Source organism: Bos indicus x Bos taurus, chromosome 1 (genome assembly GCF_003369695.1).
Source record: "Bos indicus x Bos taurus breed Angus x Brahman F1 hybrid chromosome 1, Bos_hybrid_MaternalHap_v2.0, whole genome shotgun sequence".
Classification (NCBI taxonomy): Eukaryota; Metazoa; Chordata; class Mammalia; order Artiodactyla; family Bovidae; genus Bos; species Bos indicus x Bos taurus.
In genome coordinates this window covers 140,467,049-140,492,085 of record NC_040076.1, presented here as the reverse complement: position 1 = coordinate 140,492,085, position 25,037 = coordinate 140,467,049, and the positions used below count along the sequence as shown (strand labels likewise).

The 25,037-nt window shown below is 40.9% G+C and overlaps 1 long non-coding RNA gene across 1 annotated transcript; it reads left to right on the top strand.

Moving 5' to 3' along the window:
• The first annotated feature begins 2,864 nt into the window (after window positions 1-2,864).
• On the top strand, window positions 2,865-24,355 carry LOC113895413. The gene is made up of 3 exons (XR_003511833.1): window positions 2,865-3,093; window positions 23,502-23,600; window positions 24,210-24,355. It is a non-coding gene; the product is annotated as an uncharacterized LOC113895413 (long non-coding RNA).
• The last annotated feature ends 682 nt before the right edge of the window (window positions 24,356-25,037 follow it).

Here is a 25,037-nt window from a genome sequence, read left to right as displayed (position 1 = left end):
AAGTCTCTCTTGAGCTGTGAATTAACTTCCCAAGTCTTACTCTAAATGCAGGGCCCCAAACTTGCAGACAAATTAATACAGAATGCCCCAAAACTGCATGTACATGCTCAGTTATGTCTGACTCTATGTGCAGTCCCATGGACTGTAGCTCACCTGTCTGGAATTTTCCAGGCAAGAATACTAGAGTGGTTGCCATTTCCACCTCCAGGGGATCTTCCTGACTCAGGGGTGGAACCCGCATTTCCTGCATTGCAGGCAGATTCTTTACCACTGAGCCACCTTGGAAGCCCTCCTACCATCATATAGATGGTATATTTACAGGTTAGAAGGAGCCTGGTAGAGTTCAATATCCACACCCAAAAGATTATGTCGGGGTGGAAATCTGTTCCTACAGGTAGCTAGTGGTAGGTACACTTGTAAGTGCCCCTGGAATCAGTCTCAAAAGAAGCTACCACTTGCACCCGAGAGACTGGCATCTGTGTGTTCCCATCAAGACAGCCCCAACCAGGGAGGATGTCTCCTTTTCCTGGATGCTTTGTGCCTTTGCTGTACACACAGCCAGCTGCTCTGTTCTTCCTGGCAGTCAAAGACAGTCGTAGTATGCTCTTTGCATTCAGAGATTACTAAAAGCAGTGTTAAAATTAAGGCAAAGTTTTTCTTTGATTCCTTCCAACTGCACAATTTGGGGGTCAATGTGTTCTAAATTATTTCCCAAGGGGGAAAAATAGAGCTGTAAGTCACTAGTAAATCCATAGAATAGAAGAGACTGAATACCAGATACCAGGAAGCAGGTGTTTATAATTTATGAAATAAAGCTTGAAGGTGAAACATATTAAATGTATGACTCATACCCTGTTTCAGACATTTAAGCATTCACTGGCGAGAATTGATTAGAAGAAATCAGAAGCTGAGCTTGGATTCTGAGCTTGGATTCTCATCCACACTGAGCATCCCCAGTGAGAAGGGCCATTCGGTCTGAGACCATTTTTCAGGAGGTTGGTAATAAGCAGGTTGTCAGAGTCTAACCTTAATGCCAAGTCCCCTAATGGCAGTAAATTGTAAAGATTAGTTACCAACCACTCTATCTTGTGATTTTATCATGCAACAAGAAACACATTCTGGATGTTTTAAAGCAATTGTTGCTGTTGTTCAGTTGCTAAGTCATGTCTGACTCTTTGCAGCCCCATGGATTTCACAGCACACCAGGCTCCTCTGTCCTCCACTTTCTCCCAAAGTTTGCTTAAATTCATGTCCATTGAGTAGGCTATGGTATCCAATCATCTCATCCTCTGCTACCTCCTTCTCATCCTGTCTTCAATCTTTCCCAGAATCAGGGTGTTTTCCAATGAGTTGGCTCTTTGCATCGGGTGGCCAAAGTATTGGAGCTTCAGCTTCAGCATCATTCCTTCCAATGAAAATTCAGGGTTGATTTCCTTTAGGATTGACTGTTTTGATCTCTTTGCCATCCAAGGGACTCTCAAGAGTCTTCTCCAACACCACAGTTTGAAAGCATCAATTTTTCTGCACTCAAACCTTCTTTATGGTCCAACTCTCACATCTGTACATGACTACTGGAAAAACCATGGTTTGACTATGTGGACTTTTGTTGACAAAGTAATGTCTCTGTTTTATAATATAGTGTCTAGTTTCATCATAGCTTTCCTTTCAAGGAGCAATTTAATTTAAAGCAATAAGTAGATATTTTTTGAGTGGGTTCCATTTACCCTGAAGCACAGCTGTCATCCAAAGGTGTCCATTGAGTTTGTAATTGTCCTCTGACTACATGAGTTAATACAACCCTGTCCTGCCTCCTGGGAGCTTCCAATCTATAACAGGCAGAAAAACTACTGAAAGAAATTGATGCGTCTGTCTTGGGATTTATTTTCAACCAGAGAACTTTCATTGTTTTAGGATGGAGGGTGAGATGTATTCTCTGAAAACTAGTAGACTAACGTTTCTGTTTCTATAAGAGCAGCTCAGACATGGCCTAATCTGACGTCACTGTTGGGTGAGATGCCCTCAAGATTCTTAGATTCTACCAAGATAAACTAACGGCACTTGGGACTCAGGCTGGAAGATTGCCAAGGCAGGCAGCCAAGGAAGCTCCTCTGTGGAATGGTCACTGGTCTTCTCTCAAAGTCCCCAGGGTAAAACCAAGCCATGTTTGCAACAGTTGAGTATATGGTAGACTTGGGAAAAGTCTACAAAAGGGTAGACTGTCCTCTTTGGTCTCAGGAGAGACTGACCACTTGCATGTAAATATGCTTAAATGTTTTCAGTGACATTCTTTGAGCTCACTGATTGAGTAATCGTCAGGGAAGGTTGACCAGATGGCTCTGGGAATGAGCCCATGGATAAGACAGATACAGTGTCTCTCTCACAGAGTTTATAATTGAATGGAGAAAAAAGAACCTGAAAGATGATGGCAGCCACAGTGAGTCATGTGCATGTAAGGGAAGGGCTCAGCTAGCTTCAGGGTTCACGGACAGTCTTCCCAAGCAAGCACTGTCAGGACAGAAATAGCAGGATGGAGAAAGCTGGCCAAGCAGACAGCCTTCAGGGCAGCTGCTGCTCAGGGACCCATTCGGCACAGTGAGGGACACAGAGCCATGAGGGGCTTTTCAAGTAAAATAGCTGAGGATTTATTCTTTTGTTCCCTACAGTCAGGGAAACCATGACACCACTCCCACTGCAACCATGGAGACCAGTTTATGGGAGGCAGTGTTTGTTGTTGTTTTTTAATTTCCCCTCCTTCCCTCCCTCCCTCCCTTCTTCCTCTCTTTCCCGCCTTCTTTCTTCTCTCCCTCCTTCTCTTCCTTCCTTCCTCCCTCTCCCCCTCCATCTTTCTCTTCCTCCTTCCCTCCCTCCTTTTTTCTTCCTCCCTCCTTTTCTTCCTTCCTTCCCTCCCTCCCTTCTTTCATCTTTTTTTGTAGAAAACATCAGCCTAACCCATTCCCACCTGTCAGGAACCATCCCCTGGCCTTTCAGCTCCTTCCCAGAACTATTTGGCAACTGGACATCCTGCAGGAGAATCAGAGGTGGGAAAGCAAAGAGACTGAACATCTGTTACCTAAGGAAGAAGCCAGCAGTCAGGTAAGAGAGATTGATAGTTCCCACCAGAAACACACTCCAGTTGTACATGTATTTTTTATCTGCTTTTGGAAAACTATTTTTATTATCGATCCTTGATGTCTATTTGACCTTGTCTACTAATTCTTGTGCACTTTGTAAAGCCTGATGACTCAGCCCTTTCTGCTCATAAAGGATGAAATCTGGAACTGCTGAGCTGGTGTGGGAGCCACTGACCTGGTGTCTAGGGAGGCAAAGCTGCCCTTGTTACAAAATGGTACCTGGATGGGAGAGTACAGCCTGGTTCTCTTTCCATTACATGCCCCCAACACAGGTTTACTGGGAAGAGAACATGAGGTAAGATGGCTTTGCTCCTCCTCTTTCTCTGAGATGCTTTGGTTTGTGGACATGGAGCCTGGCTAGTCTCGGTGCCCATCTGCAGATAAGGGGGGGAAGACTTGCAGCCCTGGTATAGACAGCAGGACATCTCTGGAGGCACTCAGTGCAGAGGGTCAGGTGAAACCAGCTATGGCCCCACTTCACAATGACTCATTAATTAGGGGGTGAAAAATAGGTCAGATTTCCATTTCAAAGTAGAGTGGCATGCAGAAATTCAATACTATGCAAATCAGAATTTTGTACGACAAAACAGTATCTTTCCATGTAAGTTTGGTTGGACAGTTGTGGTAATATAAATGCTATTAGTGAGTACACTGTCTTAGCCCTGAGGTATGACTTAATGGTCCCAGGTACACAAAATTTCTATCAGTCATTTAGTGATATATTTTTTTTTTAAGAAAAGCAAATGTGGACCATTACTGCTATGGCCCTACATTCATGCTGACATGCTTTGCAAGAAATCTCATTGCATTATTTATTTCAGAGTCAAAGTGCTTACTTTATGGAGAAGGTAAAATTTCACCTGTAGGAAAATTGGCACAATTTCTTATTTTAACATCCTCAGTGCCAAGCATTAAAAAAGGCCCTTTCTGTTTGGGTAATTTTCCGCAGCAGGAACTTTAAATTATTTACAGCTTCTCTTATCTGAAACCAGAGGAAACACACTGTTTTCCATGCCACGATTTATACTGTGAACTGTTTGTAGGAAAAAAAAGTGGGGGCGGGGAGTAAATTACAGATGTGAGCAAGAATCAGAGACAGAGCAAAGGATTGTCACAAAACCATGGTGTCTTTCTCTTGTGGAAGCTGAGGTGGGTCTAAGGGACCCTGGGAGGGCAGGGAACATCAAGATGGTTAGAAATTGCCTTGTTTTGGGGAGCTTCTGCAGTGGTTCCCAAATAAGCAACAGTGAATGACCAAAAGCTGGAATGAAATGAGCAAAACCTGGGTGGGTAATTGGAGGCACTGCTAGACAGAGACCTTGATCCCCGGGTCAAGAAGATCCCCTGGAGTAGGAAATGTCAACAGTTCCATGAACAGAGGAGGCTAGTGGGCTATAGTCAGTCACAAAGAGTCTGACATGACCAAGCACGAGTTCTAGCTAGCTAGATAGAGACCAGGGCTGGTGGCTCAGGTTGTAGCAATAAGGCTTGGCTGTGTCTTATGGGAAGTGTCAGCGAAGTATACTGGTGGACAGAGCATCTGTGTTCCTGGAGAGGCCAGAGGCATTTTCCCTTCCTCCCTTCTCAGCCTTTAGCCTTCCTCAGCCTTCTTATCACACTCCCTTCCTACTGAATTGCGCTATCCTGAGGCATCCTCTGATTAGTGTTGCCAGATGTTCCTGGTCTTGGTCCCCTCCTCTGATTAAGAATTTTACATCTTGGTTTTGAACTGATCTCCTGTCAGTTTAATTAGTGAGGGTGAGTCTGTCGAGCCTGATTTTCTGGACCTGTATGGTCAGAATCACACCTAAAAACTGAGAGAGCAGACTCTTTGCAGTTCTCCTGTGCCCTCCTTCTGCTTCTATTAATTGACTCAGTTCAACTAAATACAACAGTAACAACAGGGGTTTATACTGATTAAGCTGCATTATGATGAGTATCAAAAGGGTTGTCTCCCTTGATTCTTAGCTCAATGAAATACATAGACTAACACACATTTTGCAGCTAGAGAAATTGAAGCTCACACAGGTAGGGAGAGGTGTTGGCAGGATTCACATGAGACACCTGCCTGCAGAAAACAACTTCCCACCTCAGAAACCACCTGTGATGCTGAGGAGCAAGTGAGCCCTCCTCACTGGACCTCATCATGTGATGTCGTTCAGGAGGCTCTGCCTCACCATCCGTTTAACCTACTATTACCAACTGTGATACTGTTGTTAATAACAGAACATGTATTGCTGTGTTGTGCTCAGTCATGTCTGATTCTGTGATCCCATGGACTGTAGCCTGCCAGGCTCCTCTGTCCATGGAATTTCCCAGGAAAGAATACTGGAGTAGGTGTCCATTTCCTCCTCCAGGGGATTTCTCGACTCAGGGATCAAACCCATGTCTCCTGTATCTCCTGCTTTGGCAGGTGGATTCTTTACCACTGAGCCACTTGGGAAACCTGAACATTTATTGAGTATGTTATAATTTTCAAAACGTTTCCTCATCATGCTCTCTTTTGAACCTCACAACAGGTACAGGACAAATGTTTTCACCTTCTTTTATGGTAGAATAGCATAACTCAGGAGTGTATGCCTAAGGTTACCAGCCAAATGAGCAAAGAATGAAACAGAGCCCTCTGATCATGAGGCCTGACCATGTTGCCCTCCCTCATAAGCCCACCATACCTCTCCTGTTCCAAGACTTCTGTTTCCAATCACAACAGTCATTCATTAAATTTTGGCAACAATGAGTGTCAGGGTGTCAGGGCTTCAGGTGAAGGGACCACAATGATGGGCAGCCAGGGAGCAGAAGGGGTCATATTATCTTTTCATTTCTGTGGCAGTCTACACCCCAACCAGGAGACACGCTAAGGCTCAGGGCAAGGAAGGTTTGAGTCTTGAAAAAAGTTGCCCCTGAGAAGGCTGGGCACAATTTCCTAGCGATTGTGCTAGGGGAGAACAGAGAGATTCTTTAATCAGAGAAGGACTGATACAGAAGACCCGTCCCATTAAGTCAAAGGCAGTGTAGAGACTGGCAAGTGGTGAGGAGAAGCACAAAGCAAACTGGAGATAAGTGCCACGTGCTTGAGCAACAGGAGCTTCATTGTGATTGCTGTTGTGATAAGAGAGTCTTTGTCTAAATAACAGCTGTTTAGACATAGGGTGGAATGAAGAAACAGCTTGGGAGGCCTTGGAGGTCCTGCCAACAGTGAACTTTGGAGTCATCAGAATTCTACTGCATTACATACTGGATCTGTAATCTGGACCAAGGAGCTTATCCCTCTTTGCTCCAAGTTGCCCAACTGAAAAACAGGAATAACACTTCATTCATGACAATGTTCTGAGAATTAAATGTGATGACATACACAGACAGCCTCACAGAGGATCTGGCACACACTGGAGCATCAGTCCATGCTATTTCCTGTCTTTCTTGTCTCTTCTTCCACACCGTGAATGAGGACCATGGCTCCATCTCATGGGATAAATGACTTAGTCCAAACCCAACAGTTGGCACGTTCAGAAATCTGCCTAGTAGTGATCCAGTCCAGGCAAGGAGAAATATATCTTTCCTTTGAGAAGCTTCTGGTCTTCATTGGGTGGGGAGAAGCATATGCTAAAATAACTAAGCCACATTCAATCCACAGGGTGACAAAGAGTCAGACATGACTGAGCAATTCACACGTTCAAATATAAACTGAATCACTTTGTTGTACACCTGAAACTAACACAATTTTATAAATTAACTATACTTCAATAAACAAATGGAATAAAATAGAAAGCCCAGAGATAAATCCACGCACATATGGACACCTTATCTTTGACAAAGGAGGCAAGAATATACACTGGATTAAAGACAATCTCTTTAACAAGTGGTACTGGGAAATCTGGTCAACCACTTGTAAAAGAATGAAACTAGACCACTTTCTAACACCATACACAAAAATAAACTCAAAATGGATTAAAGATCTAAACGTAAGACCAGAAACTATAAAACTCCTAGAGGAGAACATAGGCAAAACACTCTCTGACATACATCACAGCAGGATCCTCTATGACCCACCTCCCAGAATATTGGAAATAAAATCAAAAATAAACAAATGGGATCTAATTAACCTTAAAAGCTTCTGCACATCAAAGGAAACTATTAGCAAGGTGAAAAGACAGCCTTCAGAATGGGAGAAAATAATAGCAAATGAAGCAACTGTCAAACAACTCATCTCAAAAATATACAAGCAACTCCTACAGCTCAACTCCAGAAAAATAAACGACCCAATCAAAAAATGGGCCAAAGAACTAAATAGATATTTCTCCAAAGAAGACATACAGATGGCTAACAAACACATGAAAAGATGCTCAACATCACTCATTATCAGAGAAATGCAAATCAAAACCACTATGAGGTACCATTTCACGCCAGTCAGAATGGCTGTGATCCAAAAGTCTACAAATAATAAATGCTGGAGAGGGTGTGGAGAAAAGGGAACCCTCTTACACTGTTGGTGGGAATGCAAACTAGTACAGCCACTATGGAGAACAGTGTGGAGATTCCTTAAAAAACTGGAAATAGAACTGCCTTATGATCCAGCAATCCCACTGCTGGGCATACACACTGAGGAAACCAGAAGGGAAAGAGACACGTGTACCCCAATGTTCATTGCAGCACTGTTTATAATAGCCAGGACATGGAAGCAACCTAGATGTCCATCAGCAGATGAATGGATAAGAAAGCTATGGTACATATATACAATGGAGTATTACTCAACCATTAAAAAGAATACATTTGAATCAGTTCTAATGAGGTGGATGAAACTGGAGCCTATTATACAGAGTGAAGTAAGCCAGAAGGAAAAACATCAATACAGTATACTAATGCATATATATGGAATTTAGAAAGATGGTAACAATAACCCGGTGTACAAGACAGCAAAAGAGACACTGATGTATGGAACAGTCTTATGGACTCTGTGGGAGAGGGAGAGGGTGGGAAGATTTGGGAGAATGACATTGAAACATGTAAAATATCATGTAAGAAACGAGTTGCCAGTCCAGGTTCGATACACAATACTGGATGCTTGGGGCTAGTGCACTGGGACGACCCAGAGGGATGGTATGGGGAGGGAGGAGGGAGGAGGGTTCAGGATGGGGAACACATGTATACCTGTGGTGGATTCATATTGATATTTGGCAAAACTAATAAATTATGTAAAGTTTAAAAATAAAATAAAATTTAAAAAAAATAAAAAGAATTCACGTTATTCTAGATAACTAATCAATAATAAACTACCATAAAAGCACTTTAAGAAAAAAGCAAGAACAAATGTCAGGTCAGGAGCACTCAGCAGAAGAAAGTTGTCACAGAACAGATCAAAATTGAGGCTGAGCCCATTTTTAGCAAGATGGAGATACTGATAATATTAATTTAGTTATGAAATGTTGATATTAATTTAGTTATCAGTATCTAGCAATGTAGGGCTTCCCAGTTGGTGCTGTGGTAAAGAACCCAACTGGCAATGCAGGTAGTTCTAAGAGACATGAGTTCGATCCCTGAGTTGGGAAGATCCTCTAGAGGAGGGCACAGCAACCCACTCTAGTGTTCTTGTGTGGAGAATCCCACGGACAGAAGAGCCTGGCGGGGCTACACAGTCCATGGGGTCACAAAGAGTCAGACACAACTGAAGCAACTTAGCAGGCACACATGCACATTAAGCAATGTAAAGTAAAATAAATGAACAAACAAAAAAATGAGACATATAAGAGCTCAGGAAAAGATAGCAGGAGAGAGAAGGTGAAACATGAGAGTGACGCAGTGTGGAGCGTAAACCGAACTTACGCTGTTTCCAGGGTGTACAGGTGTTACCAGCAGGAGACCTGGCTTGCTGGGGGAATACATCACCACAGTGGAAGCAGAACTGCCTCCAACCGCTCTTTAAATTACATCGGAGCATAGATAAACAAGAAAATCTTACTTTTTAAAAAACCGAAACAAACATAACTTTGTCATCAAAGGTAAAAATAAAAAGAATAGTATGCAAAACAAAAACCATAGGCAAATCTCACTGAGTGACATTAAACAACACATTGGAAAAAATAATACCATGAGAGTTCTATTTGCATAATATAAAATATCTTCAATATTAGGGAATCTTTCAGTAATAATTCACTACATTAATAGACCGAAAGAGAAAAGGTTTATAACCCACTTCTTGGATGCTGAAAAAACAGTAGATAAATTCAACATCTAAATTATTAACAAGAAAAAATACACCTCCTCATCAGTCTGAAATATATCCAACTTAAGATATAGCAGCCAAAAGCAGTTTGTGATCTCTGATTATTTCTTGCCACAAAAGCAATTTGGGGATCAATTGGACATATTTGAAAATGAACTAGCTATTATCATGATTAATTTTACTTTGGATAATGATTTGTGTCTATGTAGAGAAATCTTAATTTTTTTGACAAGCCATGATTTCTGTAATTTATTTTTTAATTAAAAAATTGAAAATATATCTTTATTTTTCTGGTCATACCACACGGCATGTGGGATCTTAGTTCCCAAACCAGGGATCAAATCCATACCCCCAACAGTGGAAGCATGGAGTCTTAAGCACTGGACTGTCAGGAAAGTTCCTGTAGTTTACTTTAAATCATTCAGATACAGATAGATATAGACAATGTGTGTGAGGCAATTCAGATAGAATGGTAACAACTGTTGAATCTAGGTTCTTGCATTTATGATGTTTATTGTACCATACTTTGTAAATTTCTGTATGTTTTAAATTTTTTTATGATAAAATATTTTTAAAATATTCATCTCAATCCAAAAGATATTCAGTGCTTCACAGGGAAATGTTGGGAGCATTCCCATATAATCAGTAATAAGACAAAAGAATGTTAAATATTACCACTCATTTATTTTAATCTGGAGCTAATGGTCAATGAAATTAGAAGGGAGAAAGAAATAAGGATGGATCAAGTAACACTTTTACTATGGGAAAAATTGGAAAGCCAAGAGGAAACAGTTGAAAAGCAATAAATAAAATAAGATAACCCAGAAAATGTCAGAATAGAGCTGTTAATATTCAAGTATCAATTGCTATCTTATAAAACAGCATAGAGAGGTTACAGTGGAAGAAAAAGACCATTTATGACATTAACATGACATAATTGGGGATAAGCTTACTAAGAAATGGTGACCATCATGATGAAGAAAATGCTAAAACATTGTGAAAGAACAAGACAGACAACAGAAAAATATACTCTGTGCTGAGACAGAACTCAGCTTTATAGAGTTGTCTATTCTCCCTTAGTTAATCTACACATTTAGTATCATCAGAAAAAAAAAAAAAAAACTTAGTAGCAATTTTTAAAAGGGAGGAATAAACAATCTTTCTGAAAAAGAACTTTCAAATAAAATTGCAATATTAAATCAATGTGATGCTCATATTAAAAAAGATAGATAATTGAAAAGAACCTCATGCATGCGCGCATGCTCAGTCGTGTCCAACTATCTGCAACCCTCTGAACTGTAGCCCACCAGGCTCCTCTATCCATGGGGTTTCCCAGGCAAGAATACTGGACTGGGTTGCCATTTCCTCTTCCAGGGGATCTTTCTGACCCAGGGACTGAACCTGTCTCCTGCCATCTCCTGCACTGGCAGGCAGATTCTTTACCACTGAGCCACCGGGGAAGCACAAAGAACCTCATGTTCAGTGGCTCAGTCACGTCTGACTCTTTGCAACCCCATGCACTGCAGCACGCCAGGCTTCCCTGTCTTTCACCATCTCCCAGAGTTTGCTCAAACTCATGTCCATTGAGTTGGTGATATCATCCAACCATCTCGTCCTCTGCCATCCCCTTTTCCTCCTGCCTTCAATCATTCCCATCATCAGAGTCTTTTCCAATGAGTCCATTCTACATATCAGGTGGCTGAAGTATTAGACCTTAAGCTTCAGCATCAGCCCTTCAAATGAATATTCAGGATTGATTTCCTTTAGGATTGACCTGTTTGATCTCCTTTCAGTTCAAGGGACTTTCAAGAGTCCTCTCCAACACCACATCTCAAAGACATCATTTCTTCAGTGCTCATCCTTCCTTATGGTCCAACTCTCATATCCATACATGGCTACTGGAAAAACCATAGCTTTGACTATATGCACCCTTGTCAGTAAAGTAGTGTCTTTGTTTTTTAACATGCTGTCTAGGTCTGTGATTGGTTTTCTTCCAAAGAGCAAGGGTCTTTTTATTTCATAGCTGCAGTCACCATCTGCAGTGATTGCGGAACCCAAGAAAATAAAATCTGCTACTGTTTCCATTGTTTCCCCATCTACTTGCTATGAAGTGATGGGACTGGATGCCATGACCTTAGTTTTTTGAATGTTGAGTTTTATGCCAGCTATTTCACTCTCCTCTTTCAGTTTCATAAAGAGGCTCTTCAGTTCCTCTTGTCTTTCTGCCATAAGGGTGGTGTCATCTGCGTATCTGAGGTTATTGATATTTCTTCCGGCAATCTTGATTCCAGCTTGTGCTTCACCCAACCTGATTTTGCATGATGTACTCTGCATATAAATTAAATAAGCAGGGTGGCAATATACAGCCTTGATGTACTCCTTTCCCAATTTGGAACCAGTCTTTTATTCCATGTCCAGTTCTCACTGTTGCTTCTTGACCTGGATACAGGTTTCTCAGGAGGCAGGTCAGGTGGTCTGGTATTCCCATCTCTTGAAGAATTTTCCACAATTTGTTGTGATCCACACAGTCAAAGCATAGTCAATAAAGTAGAAGTAGATATTTTTCTGGAACCCTCTTGCTTTTTTTTATGATCCGACAGATGTTGGCAGTTTGATCTCTGTTTCCTCTGCCTTTTCTAAATCCAGCTTGAACTTCTGGAAGTTCTTGGTTCATACTTACACGAAATTAGATATAAGAATTTAAAGATGATGTTTTAAGTTAGAGAGGAAAATGTTAATAAGTAAGGACTATGGAAATAACTGTATCGTTTTCAGAAAAATAATTTGTAGAAAGAAAATTTTAAATAGCTCAACTATGAACATACAAAAAGGAAACAATGAAAACACTAAAAGAAAATGAAAATAAGGAACTTCTCTATAAGTATTACACATGATCTAGTTTGGTAAATTTGACTACATAAAGCCCTGAATTGGGAAACACTTAAAAAACAAATCAAAAACCAAATGGAAATCTTGAAAAAAATTTTGCAATTTTTATCATGATCAAAGTGTTAATTATTCTAACAAACCAATTAAAAAATGCCTACCATAAAATAGACACTGCATAAGGGATATATACAGAGAGTTTCCACCCTTCCTCCCAACACAAATATAAACCTCTGAACATGTGGAAATATATTTCTTCTCACTTTAAGAATGCCGCAAATTGAAACTATATCCCAATTCTGTTGTTTATCAACCAAATTGACACAAATCTTCCAACTGTGGTTCTAGAGAAGACTCTTGAGAGTCCCTTAGACAGCAAGGAGATCAAACCAGTCAATGGTAAGGGAAGTCAACCCTGAATACTCAGTTCTTCCAATGAACTGAGGCTGAAGCTGAAGTTGCAGTCCTTTGGTCACCTGATGTGAAGAGCCGACTCACTGGAAAAGACCCTGATGCAGGGTAAGCTTGAGGGCAAGAGGAGAAGAGGGGCAACAGAGGATGAGGTAGTTGGAGGTCATCACAGACTCTATGGACATGAGCTTGAGCAAACTCCGGGAGATGGTGATGGACGTGGAAGCTTGGTGTGCTGAAATCCATGGGGTTGCAAAGAGTTGGACATGACTTAGCAACTGAAAAAGAACAACAAAAGCAATACCACTTATTGGGGAAAAATAGAAGGAAAGACACAGGCTCTCTTTTCTCTGGGAATTATCGCTTGGCACATCTTCTGAAGCAAATTTGGTAATATTGATAACAAATTTTAATTGTGTTTAATTATGTTTACTATATATCAATAATATTACTAATAATATTTTACTGTTATATATTTATAATATTTACTATAAAATAGAAATACAGTTTTCCTTTGACTCGGAAATTTCCTCTTCTAGTCTTCATCACAGATATTTTCACACATACATAAATTCCTTGTAAGGCCTTGTAAGATTTTTTTATAAAAAGCTGGTAAGAAAAATAAGAAACAAACAAACCCTAGATATTTTATTCAGGAAACAGGTAAATTAGGTGACACATTCATTTAGTGCCAGCAGTTAAAAAGGAAGAGGTAAGTCTTTGATACTGACATTGAAACATCTCCAAAATAAATATAACGTGGGAAAAAAATCAAGAATACCATGTTCAGGAGGCTTTTCTGTGTAGAATTTTCTTTCTCATGTTTTTTTTTTTTTTTTGCATAAAGCACAGATAAATTCCATTTCTGTGAGGATGAGCCTATAACTGGTAACGATGCTTGCCTCTGGAGTAAGGCTGTGAAAAGGTGGTTGAGGAGAAACTTACATCCTCCTGTATAACGTTTTTATCTGAAGTTGTTTTAATCATTTGCACATATTTTTTTATCCCTGGTGGCTCACCAGGTAAAGAATCTGCCTGCAATGCAGGAGTCCCGCGTTTGATCCGTAGGTCAGGAAGATGCCCTGGAGAAGGGAATGACAACCCATTCCAGTATTCTTGCCTGGAGAATCGTATGGATAGAGGAGCCTGGTGGGCTACAGTTCATGGGGTCGCAAAGACTCAGCCATGACTGAATGACTAACACTGTCATTTTCATTTTTTTATCCAAATTGTGAACGTAATGTAGACAATTGTAACTATGAGAGCAGACACAAGCGTTTACCATGTGCTGGGCATGGCTCTAATTGCTTCAGAGACATCAGCTCATGCCATCCTCACCACAGCCTCAGGAGATAGAAACGTTATAGATGCTGAAACACACTGCAAGGAGCACAGCTTGGTAAGTGAGCAGCAGCACCGGATACCTTCCAGCCATTTGCCTCCAAGTTTCCATCTTATCAATGTTTCTGGAGGAAACCCCTGCAGAATGGGAGTTCTTCTATGGCTGATGATACAGATAAGAAAGAGGGTACAGATTATGGAATGGAAGTGTTTAAGAGGTGTGAGGAGTTGGGGTCCAGGACCAAGGCAGAGATGGATCTGGTTCAGGAGGGAGGACCCCTCTCCTTGGAGAAGGATCTGGTAGAGACGGGCTGTCAGCACATGATTTAATGCTGATGTCAGATGCTTCAATGTCAGTACCAGAGACTTACCTCATCCTTTAAACTGCTCCCACTAGATGAATGTGTCCTAATGGATTTACAAGTTTCTTAATGTAAGTATTTAGGGTTTGCTTATTTTTCTATTTTGTTATATTTTTACTACATTTTATGTATTATACATCACAATCCTAAAGAAAAACTCCTGAATATTCATTGGAAGGACTGATGCTGAAACTGAAGCTCCAATACTTTGGCCACCTGATGTGAGGAGTCAATTCATTGGAAAAGACCCTCATGCTGGGAAAGATTGAGGGCAGGGGAAGAAGGAGGTGACAGAGGATGAGATGGTTGGATGGCCTCACCAACTCAATGGATATGAATTTGAGCAAACTCCAGGAGATAGTGAAGGACAGGGGAGCATGGCGTGCTGTAATCCATGGGGTCACAAAGAGTCGGACATGACTTAGCAACTGAACAACAACAACAAATATTTTAATTTATATTTTGCATAATATGTAATCATATAATTCATATTGATGTGATTGCATGGAATCAGTAGTAAAAGAGGTGGTTCAAAAACTTGAAGACTTGCCCTGCAAATCAAAATCACATGAGATAATCAGGATGGCTAGAATCCAAAAGACAGACAGCAACAGGTATTGGTCAGGATGTAGAAAAATTGTAGCCCTCATTCACTGCAGGTGGGAATGTAAACTGCAGTCACTTTGAAAACAATCTGTCAACTCTTTAAGTGCCTAAATGAAGTTACCATGTGCATGCTTAGTGACTAAGTGCTAAGTGACTTCAGTGGTATCCTACTCTTTGCAATCCTATGGACTATAGCCTTCCAGTCTTCTCTGTCCTTGAGACTCTCCAGGCAAGCATACTGGAGTTGGTTGCCATGCCTTCCTCCAGGAGATCTTCCCAACCCAGGGATCAAACCTGAGTCTCTTACATCTCCTGCATTGACAGGTGGGTTCTTTACCACTAGCCCCACCTGGGAAGCCCCACAGTTATTACACGACCCAGCAATTCCATTCCTAGGTATACACCCAAGACAAAAATATATGTCCACGTGTAAATCTGTGCAAGAATGTTTATAACAGCTCCTCCTCCCCCCATAATAGCCAAAAAAGTAAAAACAAGGCAAATATCCATCACTATTTCTTTGGAAGGAATGGTGCTAAGGCTGAAACTCCAGTACTTTGGCCACCTCATGCGAAGAGTTGACTCATTGGAAAAGACTCTGATGCTGGGAGGGATTGGGGGCAGGAGGAGAAGGGGACGACAGAGGATGAGATGGCTGGATGGCATCACTGACTCGATGGATGTGAGTCTGAGTGAACTCCAGGAGTTGGTGATGGACAGGGAGGCCTGGCGTGCTGTGATTCATGGGGTCGCAGAGTCAGACGTGACTGAGTGACTGAACTGAACTGAACTGAATACATGGATAAATAAAATGTGGTTTATTCATACCATGGAATATTATTCTGCCATTAAAAGGGAAGACATACTGACACATGGTATAAAATGGATGAATTTTGAAAGCATTCTGCCAAGTGAAAAGAGTCATAAATGCTGCATATATATGATCTCACTATTATGAAGTGTCCAGAATAGGCAAATATTTAAATACTTAACATAGATTCTTGGTGGCCTAGGCTGTGGATGGGATAAGGGGTAAATGGGGAGTGGGTGCTTAATGGGTCCAAGGTTTCTTTTCAGGGAGATGAAAATGTTCTATGATGGACTGAGGTGATGGTTGCCCATGCCCAATTCTGTGAACATACTAAAACCACTGAACTGCATACTTCCAAGGACAAATTGGAACTGCATGTGAACTGCATCTCCGTAAGCAACTCTGGTTTCTTTGTAAAACGGATGGTGAGGTTGTCTCCTAGAACCCAAGGTAGGCAGTAGGGAGCTGCTTCAAGTGAAAAGTGAAAGTGAAGTCGCTTCAGTCATGTTTGACTCTTTGTGACACCATGAACTGTAGCCCACCAGGCTCCTCTGTTTAGGACATTTTCCAGGCAAGAATACTGGAGTGGGTGGTCATTTCCTTCTCCAGGGGATCTTCCCAACCCAGGGATAGAACCTGGTTCTCCCGCATTACAGCCAGAATCTAAAGATTCTGGCCACCAGGAGCAGCCTTAAGGAGACAGGCAAAGGTGTGAAACAGCTGCTATGGGGCTAAGCGATGCCTGAGAAGGACCCCAGGGCTGCTGGCTGTGGGCTCAGATGACATTAGCATCCCAGAGCTCGTGGCCACAGCAATTATTGCAGGTATGCTGTTTCTCCAGCATTCAAGGTACAGGTGCGCCCTCCTAGACAAAACTCCAACAACGCAGGTTTCCTCTTCACTTGCTGAACATTAGGCAAGGACAATTGGGTGGAGTCCGGCCTGGGGCACCACACCCTGAGGACACAGTCGTCGCCATTCCCAGTGTCCCCTAGGATGGCGCACCCCCGACTCTGCCCCTCAGCTCAATCTTTCCCAGTGGAAATCACCATAGTTAAAAAAATACACTGTGCCCTGATTTTGCTCCTGGAACTGTGCAGCCAGTGTGCTTAGATCCCTTTAAATTTCCACAGCAGGAGGAGTGTTGTTACAGTCACTGTATGGATGATGGACCGAGACTCAGGCATGGGTGACCTGCTCAGACCCCTGCACCTGCAGTCTGGGGTGGAGGGCAAGTTTGGTCTTGCTCCTGGTTGGTAGGGTTTCCATGGTTCCGTGCCCCCTCTTCATGATTTCAGTGGGTACTTACTGACCACCCCCACCACGTGCCATGCTCCTGCCTGGGAGGTGAGAATGTAGAGACGGCCTCAAGGAACTTGCAAGCCAGACAGGAGCCCTGGTCCTCCCACATGGCACCCATCATGACAGGCCGTCTGCACAGGAAGCAAGACAGTTTCACGTGGCTGTTTGACTTGGAGAATGTTTGGACACACGCGTTTTGATGTCACAGTTTGACATGAGTTGGGTACAATGCCCCTGTCAACGTGTGAAGACTACTTGCAACAGGTGTTCCTGGACCTGACTATATCCCTGACCCTGCCCTTGCTAACAGGTTTTTCCACTTTCTATAGCAGCATTTCTATAGCCTGCCATTCTTTTTTCCCTGGAAGGTATTGCTTTTATGATCAGAAGAGTAATAAAGATTTTTTAAAACTTTATTAGAACTAGACTCACTTCTAAGGCATGTCAGCCTAGTCGCCCCAAATCATCCTTTTTAAAGGAATTTATGATATTAAATTCATTACCAAGAGTATAGAAAGGACATTTGATTGTTTTTGAGGATTTCCTGCCACATCTAGACTCAGAGTAAAGAATAATTTTGTGGCACAAATTTTGTTTCCTTCTTATTCTCCAGGCTCAGTGGCTAATGAGTCAGTGTTTAGTCAGTTAAAAAAAAAAAAAAGTGAGCACAGTTGTGAAGCCAAGGCAAAGCAAGGTTTACAGTGTGGATAATTGATTTTTTCTGCTTTTAATAACATTTGTTTTTAGATGCTACATTTTTACAATTTTTAGATGATTCATTTTACAATGCCTGTAAAATGCAGAAGAGAATGTGAGATTTCCTCCAGATCTGTCCTCCAGCTCACTTCCCTTGAGGCAGCTGTGCTGTGCTCAGACTTTCAGTTGTGTCTGACTCCTTATGACCCCATGGACTGTAGCCTGCCAGGCTCTTCTGTCCATGGGATTCTCTAGGCAAGAATGCTAGAGTGGGTTGCCGTTGGTTAGGCAGCTGAGGTTACCAGGATCCTGCCAAAGTTGTTATACACATATACAAACAAGAGATTAGATGTGAACATATATACATATATATATATATATACATACATATATGTATGTGTATACATATATATTGCAAAGTTTCATGCTTTGCTTTCATTTTTTATCCTGACTCCTGTTATAATGAATGATCTTCCTACAAACTGTCATAAACTAAGATGCTTTAATAATAAGACACCCTATTATTTAATGTGCCATTTTATGTGTTTTTAACAAAGAAAAGATACAGCAGCATTGATTATAAAACTCATTTCAATTTCCAAGATGCATCTTCAAAAATTGATAAAATACATCATATTGTCACTCAAAGCTGTAGGATAAACTCCCAGGAGTGGAACTGCAAGTTTAAAGTGTACGCTTATTTGTAACTTTTAAAAACCTAATTGGATGACCCAGAGGGATGGTACGGGGAGGGAGGAGGGAGCAGGGTTCAGGATGGGGAACACGTGTATACCTGTGGCGGATTCACGTTGATACACGGCAAAACCAATACAATATTGTAAAGTTAAAAAATAAAATTAAAAAAAACTAAAATAAATAAATAAAAATAAATAAGAGTTTTAAAAAGTAGGAAAAAAAAAAAAACTAATCGTGCCCACCAAGGCACTCCCTGTCCATTTACAACTGAATAACTCAGTAAATGAAAATGCACCATTTCCTCAAATTCAGTGTTGTAAACAAAGGCAAAAAATTTCCTCAAATTCAGTGTGTTGTAAACAAAGGCAAAAAATCATTTTCAACCTAATAGAGCAAAAAATGGTATATAAGCATAGTTTCATTTGGCCTTTTTTTTTTTTTTTATAAGCGGTGATGTATTTCACTGAGGAGCTGACGCTGGAGATTTTGTTTTGTTTTGTTTTCTGAGAACTTTTATAATCTTGGCTCATTTTCCCATTGATTTGTGGCTTTTCATTTGGCTTTATAGTGTTTTTTCTATTTTTAGGAATTTGGTCCTTTGTGATATGAGCTGCAAATTTTAAGAATTTTCGGAGAAGGAAATGGCAACCCACTCCAGTGTTCTTGCCTGGAGAATCCCAGGGACGGGGGAGCCTGATGGGCTGCCGTCTACGGGGTCACATAGAGTCGGACACGACTGAAGCGACTTAGCAGCAATAAAAGGTCATAATAAACTTTGTGAATGAAACAATTACAAGCATTGAACTCAATTTGTATGGAAAAGTTACAGCATTGAGTAAGGCTGTGTAAGTTAGGCTTAGTCCTAAGCTAAATAAAAAGTCTAAAATTTTTTATTTGGGAAGTCTGCAAACACAAAACTAGTGTTTCCCCTATGTATTATTCACCCAGCTTCAGCATTTAGCAACATCTTTTCAATTCTGTTTCATCTATGTCTTCTACTGTTTTATTTTTTTAATTACTAGAATATATTTTAAAAGAAACCTAAGAGCTGTGTCATGTAATCTGTAAATATGTTGTTATGCATCTCTGATAGACTTTTTAAAGCTTTTTTTCAGGTAATTACAGATTGAGAGGATGTTACCCCCCCTCCAAAAAAAAATGTTTACCAGGGAGGTTACTGGTAGCATCTCAAGTAACTAATATGAAACCCAAGAAAATGACATTGGTACAATCCACAGAGCTTATCCAGATTTCACCTTTGTGTGTGTCTGTAATTCTATATAATTATGTTGTATAAATTCACAGTCAAGATATCGAACATTGGGGAGCAGGCAGGGATAAACTGGGAGGTTGGAGTTGACATATGGACTACTACAGATAAAAAAGAGGACTTCCCTGGTGGTATAGTGGATAAGAATCCACCTGCCAACGCAGAGGGTGCGGGTTTGGTCCCTGGTCTGGGAAGTATCCACAGGCAGAGGAGCAACTAAGCCCATGTGCCAGAAAAAGAGTAGCCTGAGCTCTGGAGCGTGCCCAACTGCTGAGCCCACGTGCTGCAGCTGCTGAACCCTGTGCACCCAGAGCCTGTGCTCGGCGACGAGAAGCCGCGGCAGTGAGAAGCTCGTGCACAGCAACGAAGATAGCCCCCGTTCACCGTAACTAGAGAAATCCTGCATGCAGCGACGAAGACCCAGTGAAACCAAAAAAAAAAAAAAAAATCACCATCAAAGTTATAGATAACTAGTAAGGACCTACTCTATAGCACAGGGAACTCTACTCAATACAGTGACCTATATGAGAAAAGAATCTAAAAAAGTGGAGATATGTATATGTATAACCGATTCACTTTGTTGTATAGCAGAAACTAACACGACATTGTAAATCAACTTGCCCCAATAAAGTTGTTTTTAAAAATTCAAAAAAAAAAAAAGAATTTTCTATTTTGATTATGGTGTTTTGTTGGCAGATAAAAAAATCTTCATCTTCTCTCTCTCTCTTTTTTTTTTTTTTACTTTTGGCCGGAGTCATTTTCTGACTCCCAAACGCCTTTTATTTATTTATTTATTTAATTTTATTTTATTTTTAAACTTTACAATATTGTATTAGTTTTGCCCAACATCGAAATGAATCCGCCACAGGTATACCTGTGCTCCCCAAATTCTAGATTTATTATCTTACTTACAGAAGCCTTTGAACTTTGAGATAATTCAATTCATCCATACTTATGATACTTCTATCATTTCTATTTTTTTAAATATAGAATTTGTTTTGATTTATGGTTTTAACTATAGATTCATATTTTTATTTCCTGAATGGCTATAAGGTTCCCCCTGTGATATGAAATGTCCACTTTAAACATATAATAAAGTCCCACATGTGTTTGGATCTATTCTTGGAATCCTCTCAGGTTCTTATTTGCATTCTCCCTGGAATCTTATATCTTTCTACTGGATTCTATCCACTGGATTTTGGAATCAAACAGTGGTTTGTTTTTGTTTTCCCGTAAAATAATACCCTTCTTCAACCCTACACTGCCCCGCATCTGAGACTACCCATTTTCACCTTTGTATTACCAAACTTCTAGAAAGAAGAAAATTGCATTTTCTTTTTCCTGACTTTTGGTTGGCTCTTCAGTTCTCTGCAACCTGGATCCTACTCAACATTGCAGTGAAATAGTTATTAAAACCATCAATGGGGTTTCCAGGTGGCTCTAGTGGTAAAGAACCCACAGGAGACATAAGAACCACGGGTTTGATCCCTGGTTCACGAAGATCCCCTGGAGGAGGGCATGGCAACCCACTCCAGTGTTCTTACCTGGAGAATCCCATGGACAAAGGAGCCTGGGGGCTACAGTCCATAGGGTCAGGCAGAGTTGGACTCAACTGAAGCAACTCAGCACACACACACACAAAGCCATCAAAAACCTCAAGTTCTCATCTTCTATCTCCTGGCAACTTTCAGTGTTGCTGACTTTCTGCTGCAGCATCTGTTCTCAGCCTCTTTAGCACGATATCTGGGTTTCCTCTCATCCCTTGGGTGAACCACCTTCCATTTAATTTGTAGGCTTGTCCTTATCTAGCCATTGAAGGTAGCATTTCAAGGTTTGGACCTAGCTCTTCTTTTTTCAGTGTATACTCTTTCCCTAGGGAAGCTCTCCTACATCCGCAGCTGCTTTTCATCTAGAAACCAATGACTCACGACTTTATTTCTCCATCCCTGCCTTTCCTCTGTGCTCCAGATGCATGTATCCAATTATTAACTAGGCATCTCCACTTGGATGTTTTGTTGACATGTCTGATACTAATTTCATGAGCCCAACCCTTTCCTCCCCATCCATGCTGGAGTGATTCTCTGCTGTGCTTCTTTTCTGAGCCACAGACCATCTACCTATGCAACCCAAGCTTCTAGCATCGTTGCTGTAAGCATTCTTTCTATGCTATTTGTGTGGCAGTGTTGACTTGTATTGACTTGTGACAGCTGATGGCTAGATTTTTGAGAATTTTGTGAGCTGATTGTTAAGTACCAAATTATAAAAACGTAATGATTAAAAATTAAATGATATTAATGTACAAGTAAATAAATAAAACTAAGCAAAGGTAATAAATAGTCAAAACCATAATTTCTGATTTTCCTATACTTTACTATTACCTATGTCCTTGAGATTACTGTGGTTCACCTGTAGTGCCTGCATGGAAACCCTATCCAGCCTGTATCCCTTCCCCACACTGCCTACAGTGATGTCACATTGGATCTTGAAAGCCACCATGGTGAGGATAGCTTAGCCATGGAAATTGGCAAATGTTACCAGTTGGACCTTGATTAAGCTTGACTCTTCCTCCTCTCCATGCTGGAGTGATTCTCTAAGATTAAGAGAGAACTGGGGGAAATGTGTTAACATTTAAACTTGATAGTGTGTCCTATCTTTAGCCATGATGGTGAGAATAACTTAAAATTTTGAAAAGGTAGTCTCTGTTCAAAATTATTAACCCATTCAGCAAAGAAATAGGTCAGGTCATTGACCAATGAGTGAATTCTCGCACACATCTTCATTATCTCACTTTGTTTCTCTTATAAACCAATATTCAGGTCAGAAATTTTATCAGTTAGAACACAGTGTCTCTCTCTATATAAGAGTTCTACCAAAATAGATAAAAACATATTGTAAGAATCAACTTGCTATGTGGAATGTAAAACCCATTTGCTATGTGGAATTAACAATAAGGAATATTTATATGTTATAATTATTTGTAAATTGTGTCCTTTTGTCCTTTATGAGAGGAAAATTCACTACTTTAGTCTAATCATCACCATTCTCAAACAGGTTACTGTGTTAAACCAATCTCCACTCTTACTGCCGCCCCCCCAATCTTTTTAAAGTCCAAATGTGATCACCAGTTAATACTTTATACAGGAATTCATGGGCTTGCCTGGTGGCTCAGACAGTGAAGAATCTGCCTGCAATTCAAGAGACCAGGGTTTGATCCCTGGATCAGGAAGATCCCCTGGAGGAGGAAATGGCAACCCACTCCAGTATTCTTGCCTGGGAAATCCTGTGGACAGAGGAGCCTGGTGGGCTTCAGTCCATGGGGTCGGAAAGAGTTGTACACGTCAGCAACAAGGCATGCGTACACACACACATTTAGTTACATATCATTGCTCCAGGAACCTGCTCTAGCTCTGCCCTGCTGTCACCTCTGACGCCAGCTGCTCCATCCTGCTTGATCTTGGCCATAGGTCTCCCCAACTCCAGCTTTCCCTGTTCTCTCTTCCCAGTTCCCACTGAGACATTGAGAACCCAGCCCGGGTGAAAGCCTCTGGCTTATCGTTGGCTTGGGAAAAGAATTTTAATAAAACGCTGGAGCCTTATTCTTATTTCAAGTAAAAAGTGTTACCCAACAGTAATTGCTGGAGGGGAAATATCTTGCATGAACAAAAATGTCATTGAAAGTGCACATATTTTAAACTAAGGAGGTGACATTATCCTGTGCTGTACGATGACTGTGTCATAAGTTGTGTCTCATGCAAGTGAGCTTCTTTTTCAGGCTGTTCCTCTTGCTGCCGGTGGAGGAACCAAGGCCGGCAAACCGGGGATTGTCTTGTCTGGTGAGAAGTGGGGCCTTTTCTCCATGGTGGCTGAGAAGGTATCTTCTTTTTCTATTGCTGCTGTAACAAATGACAATAGAAAATTAACAAATTACCATACACTCAGCAGCTTATGACTGAGTGTAAAATAGCGAATCTATTTTACAATAAATCCCCTACATATGAATGAGTTCCATTGCAAGAGCATATTGGTAAGTCCAGTTTGCTCATAAGTCCAACAAACAGCCTAGTTACCCAACTAACACATCAGCTACATAGTACTGTACTGTAATAGGTTTATAAAACTTTTCATACAAATAAAAACAAACACAAAAGATAAAGAAAACATTTTTAATCTTATAATACAGTACCTTGAAAAGTCCAGTAGTCTAGTACAACAGCTGGTATACAGGGGTTGGCATCGAATGAACAGGCAAGAAGAGGTACTGATTGGAGGAGGGAGGAGAAGTGGGAGATGGTAGAGCTACAGGGTCATCAGCAATAGGAGACAGAGGGCAAGCTGCAGTTTCACTCATGCTTGACATTGATGGAACGCAAGTTTGAATTTTTGAAAGTTCTCAACTTGAAGGCTTGTGTATAGGGGACTTACTGTAATTCACATTTCTATGGATCAGAAGTCCATAGCATGGCTGGATTCTCTTTTTCAGGCTCCACAAAGCCAAAATCAGGATGTTGGCCAGACTGGGTTTATATCTGGAGTCTGTGTGGAAGAGGGAAAGGAGTGCGACAAGGCTGTATATTGTCATCCTGCTTATTTAACTTCTATGCCGAACACATCATGTGAAATGCCAAGTTGGATGAATCACAAGCTGGAATCAAGATTGCTGGGAGAAGTATCAATAATCTCAGATATTCAGATAATACCACTGTAATGTAGAAAGTGAAGAAAAACTAAAGAACTTCTTGATCAGGGTGAAAGACAAGAGTGATAAAGCTGGCTTAAAACTCATCATTAAAAAAACTAAGATCATGGCATCTGGTCCCATCACTTCATGGCAAATAGAAGGGGAAAAAGTGGAAGCAGTTTCAGATTTTATCTTCTTGGGCTCCAAAATCACTGAGGATGGTGAATGCATCCATGAAATTAAGACACTTGCTCCTTGGAAGAAAAGCTATGACAAACCTAGACAGTGTATTAAAAAGCAGAGACATCACTTTGCCAACAAAGGTCTGTATAGACAAAACAATGGTTTTTCCAGTAGTCATATGACTGTGAGGCTGAGTGAGTGTGAAGAACTGATGCTTTCAAATGTAGTGCTGGAGAAGGCTCTTGAGAGTCTCTTGACTGCAAGGAGATCAAACTAGTCAGTCCTAAAGGAAATCAACCCTGAATATTCATTGCAAGGACTGAGGCCGAAACTGAAGCTCCAATATTTTGGCCACCTGATGTGAACAGTTGACTCATTGGAAAAGACTCTGATGCTGGGAAAGACTGAAGACAAAAGGAGAAAGGAGTGGCAGGGAATGAGATGCTT